The sequence below is a fragment of the Mixophyes fleayi genome, chromosome 2 (genome assembly GCF_038048845.1).
Source record: "Mixophyes fleayi isolate aMixFle1 chromosome 2, aMixFle1.hap1, whole genome shotgun sequence".
Classification (NCBI taxonomy): Eukaryota; Metazoa; Chordata; class Amphibia; order Anura; family Limnodynastidae; genus Mixophyes; species Mixophyes fleayi.
Window position 1 is genome coordinate 84,436,976 of NC_134403.1, and position 5,320 is coordinate 84,442,295.

Here is a 5,320-nt window from a genome sequence, read left to right on the forward strand (position 1 = left end):
AAACACTTTGCATTTTAACATAGGCTTTAGTAGATGACATAGAGGGATTACTATCATGACTGGTGTCAACAGCTGCTTGATGCTCCTTGTGTTCTGTGTACTGCTGTGAATCTATTTTGATAACCCAGTACAATGTGACTGCAGATTTAGAAGACCAAGCCTGCCAGCCCTATTATTTCTATTTCAGCAATGACAATTAGCAATGGCGACTTTGAAGAACACTGCTACCCCTCCTCTTTCTTTTCTACCTAGGACGCTGCCCAACTGCACTAGAGACTGCCAAGAACTGTGCTACCCCTTCTGTGTCCCTCTGTGAAATGACACTGGATTGCCATGGAGGGCAGTACTCATAGAATCCAAAACTCTCGAGATCCGATGACGTGACAATGACGTTTTGCCTCGTTTTCAATTCCAAGGGCGCGCGAAAGTGCTGTGCCTGCTCGGCTCAGTTCTCAGATCTGCCAAGTTTGGGTCTTTTCGGTTCTCGGGGAACCGAGCCTGAGCATCTCTAGTTATGCTATGGCTTCTATAGACATCCCCACTCCTATGAACTTCTCCACACCTACTCATCTGCTTATCCTTATCTGCCTCTTCTCCCTCCCCTCGTACTACAAATGTGCTCTCCGTTGCATGGCTCTTCTTTCTTTTCTTCTATTAGCAGCACAGAACACTCAACAATTATAGAAGTTTTCAGATTGAGAATGCACAAAACATGCAATACAACTCTCTAACCCATCTAAAATGCTTCTAATTTCAGAGAGTGGATAGCTTTGTTAATAGAAGAGGAGGAGGAAATGACGTGCAGTAAATCCAGGTCCGGAATCCAATTGAAATTTAGATTTAGTAGCACTTTAGGTGCAGGGCCACCAGCAGTATTGTGCCTACCCTCCCCTGATTCCACATGCACCTTAAGCAGCACTGTAAAACAAGTATGGGGGTCCGGGGGGAGGAGGGGGACTATACAAACCCACCATCAGAGCCACCACCAAATTACTGCCACTCTACATACATGACCTCATGTGCCTATATTGCAAATACAGCTATTTTTTCCCTATATGCCTACATTTTCAATTTGCAAATAAAACTTAAGGGTATATTTACTAAATTGTGGGTTTGAAAAAGAGGAGCTGTTGCCTATAACAACCAATCCGATTCTAGCTGTCATTTTGTGCAATGTACTAAATAAATGATAACTAGAATCTGATTGGTTGCTTTAGTAACATCTCTACTTTTTCAAACTGGCAGTTTAGTAAATATACCTCTTAATGTCTTTTCCGATCATGGTTTCATATAATCATTATCCATATTGAAAGGAAAGCATGTACAACTAGTCATCATCTGTTCTTTCAGTGTTGCAAGCACCCAAACTTAAAGTTTAGTATGGGGGTAATTCAGTATGTTAAGATGAAATGTACTTAGTACTTCCCACTGCTTTCACATGTACGAGAATGCAAACAGGTGAGGGGTTTTGACAGCGCTTCTACTTTTTGATACAGGAAAGTGGTGCAAATCTTTGAAAACTTTATGTACTTTGGGTGTGCGGTTTGCTCAATCCACCAATGTGCCCAAACAGCTACATTTACATGGGTATAGAACATTATTCCAGGGAAGAATTCTACCAAGTGACACACTCCTACATGTTTTTTGTTCATAGTCTTACACAAACGCCATATTTGTAAGATTTTTACATTTTTAAAAAAATATTCCCATATTTTAACTGATATGCTCTGTATGATAAGTTAAACGTCTTAAATAAGCCAGCTGCTTTTCATGGATTCCTGATCGGCTTCTTCTTCTCCTCCTTTAGTGGACTCCAGCAACCAGTCAGAGCTCATTGCGCAAAGGAAAACGTTAACCATCACTAGCAGGTGCTTATATTTTCATGTAAGGAAAAGGTGGTATTAGCTGTCAACGGGAGAGGGAGGTAACATATTGGCTGATATGTGTTGAGGGAAAGCTAGGAACCAAGCCCCTGTGTACTCTTGTAAATAAAAATAATAGATTATCACATGCTGTGGTGTTTTGTCCCAGTTGTATATGCCGTGTATGAAAATTCTCATATGATATGAGACATTACTGTAAAAAGGCATTTTTAATGGTTGCACAAATGTCTAAAGAAATTAGAAACCGAACAAATGACACTTACATACCCCAGCTAAATACCTTGTGGGATGAGGTGGCGGTTTCATGTTTTATTCATTTTGTTCGTGTTTCCGGTGTTCCGGCACTGGTAGACCTTTTCAACAGAAGTATGGAGAAAAATAAATGGGGGGAAAAAATTGTGCTCCAAGACATAATAAACTCAGGCTATGGGACTTTTTAAAACAGTAATTTTATTAAAGACAAAACCCAACTGTTCTCTGTGTAATTATGATAATTGCATATCCAGTACAAGTAGGGTAATGTGACTATTGCATTTACTACCAAAGCATCTCTATTCTTTCTCTAGGTTATCCTGGGGCTAAAGTATACACTTTGTTACTCCTAACATACACATGACACATATGCAGAGATTTACAGCTGGACGCAATGAGAGATGCGTCCAACTGAACATATGCCTGTAAATGCACTTTTCATGTATGCGTCTTTTCCTGTGTACGGTTGGTGCATAAGTGCGTCAAATTCTACATGAGCCCCTAGTTGTACAAATATTAATATACATTGCGATCTCAATCAGTTAAGTTATTACAATGCACTGGTTGGCGCAAAACACAACTGTTTTCTGTACTTGTTATTAGAGCCATTTCCAACCAAGGTGTTAACAAATATGCCAGTTTAGAGCATAATTAATTGTCTGTATGTGTCAACACACTGGTGGAAATCTATTTTTTTTCTTGTCATTAGCGCCATCTCTTGCTAAGTATAGAAATACATAAGCAATTCATTGTGATATTATGCAATGTATTTGTTAAAATTAGGGATGCTCAGGCTCATTTTCTTTTGAAGACCGAGCCCCCCTTCCTTTCCCCCGAACTTAGGCAATGCGAGTACGAAGCCGGCTTGGTACTTTCCCACCTCCTCGGAACTGAAATTGAGGCAAAACATCATATGCTCAAGTACATAGTGGTGTTAAGTAAGGGAAACAGAAATGTAAAAAAAAAAAAAAAAAAGCTTTCACCTTGGTAAAGGAAAAGACACCTGTTATCCAGGGAAAGTTAAATGTAGATAAAAATAAAATTGCCAACATGCCATTCTACACACGCAACTGTCAGTGAGGTATCTCCTTTTAAGGTCAGTCATGATGATGCAAGACCTTGTCATTCTGACTCCAAAAGCAGAGCCAAAAAACTTTTATGTGTAGAAGCCGAGCTGGAAAAAACACTAAGGCAGTAAAAGAAACTATGTTCAGAAATGACACAAATCCCTGAAGAGAGTCTATCCCATACTTGCCAACATTTTTTTTTCTTTTTCCGGGAGATGCCGGCTGGGACGTGGGCGTGTAGGGGGCGGGGCTGCGAAATCGCGTCATTTTGGCCCCGCCCCCGTGACGGAATGACGCAAATCGCGTCATTTTACAGTGGGGGCGGGGCTAAACGCCGCGATTCCGGGTGAATCGCGGCATTTAAACTAAATTTTTCCCCCTTCCTATCAGGGAGATTGCCACACTCGTCCGGGAGACTCTCGCAAAATGCGGGAGTCTCCCGGACAATCCGGGAGAGTTGGCAAGTATGGTCTATCCACGAGTGCAATGTCTAAGCATGAACTTTCTGATACTGTACTCATAAAGAAGCCTCCTTTCACCATTTCTGCAAATGTGTGGATGAGCAGCCCAAGTGTAGCCGGTGATACACAAATTGAGGATGCCACTTTGGAATTGCAGCAGGATGAGGGGGATATTTGTGTAGCTGATGATGGTGCTAATGAGGATGAGGTTGTTTGTGTAAGTCCTGCACCAGTGGAAGCAGTTCTTGCCAGTGATAAGAATAGTCATCCCTGGGCATACGACCAAAAAATCCACCTCTTATGTGTGGAATTATTTTTACCCAAATCCAGACAACAGTTGTCTAACTATTTGTTGCCACAAACCAAAAAGAAAAAGTAGCGCTGAATAGTGATATATAGGTGTGGTCTTAACTAGAAAAAAAAAAAATCAAAGGAAACCATGGCAGGATACATAAAACCAGAGATAATATATAAAAAAAATATTTTTAATGTCTCAATAAATATAATAAATAGGCCTTATAAATTGGTAATTTAAACCAAAAACATTTAAAAAAAAACACTGGGACTAAAAGCTGTATAAATGAAATCACAAATTGTGTCTATAAACGGACTAAATTGATGAGTAAGTCCGTGTAACTAGTAAATATATGATAGTTCATATAAAGATATAATAGCAATAAAAATAATAAAATCCCTCCAAGATAGCCAGCAAATCGGCCCATAAGTTGTAAGATATACACTAATCAACATAATGCTGGTATATTAATGGTATTCCACGTACAGATCCTGATGGAATGTCACTGGCAAAGGACTTGCATAGGAAGTAAATTGTATAAATAATTGTCTCAGTGGGTTATAATTCTGTTCAAAAACTAATTCCTTATAATTATAGCCACGGAACCAGAAATGTGATACAAACAGTAAACTGTTTATTAAAGGGAAAACATAGTCCAGGTGAAGCAAAATAAAGAGAAACCAGTTCAGGCTTGATAAATCAATGGATTTCCAGGTATAGCAAAACAGCAGGTAAAATATAATGAAATTACAGCAGGTAGCTTAACTGAAGTCAGATCACAGCAATAGCCAGGAGTTCTCAGGAACTATAAGTTAGTAGTGTGTCCAGGCTAGAGACAGACATCAGGTAGGTTTCCAGAAGATAAGGTACATGTGAGTAGCAGGAGCTGGCTAAAGCAAGGATATCCACAGAAACAGCAAATAACAAAGTAGGTAATCCAGGGACAAACAAACATTAGCAGGCTCAGGAACATCAATGACCAGCACATGAACCTGGGAGAAACTGGTATAAGAAATGAGTGACACAGGTGTGCAATAGCGAGAAGCAGAGGTTATCTCCTACCAGTGAGTAGAAAATGTCCATAGGAAAAGAGCAGCACCTCTGGCGGCATGGAGGTACTGCATCCAGGAACAGGACAAAGACAGAGTCCTAACACGGTGGTTCCAATGATGCTGCAGCTCCCAGCTTATGAGTCAGTCTGGGTGCTCTGGACACAAACATCGGAGAACATTACCAAAAAAACACCAGCAGTATGTTTCCACGCCATTAGTGATGTTAGTATTAGCAAAGGTGAGTAGGTCTTCACATGCAAAAAACTGTAGAGATTAATTTCAGCATTGGTAGCAAGTTCGGGGTAGATCG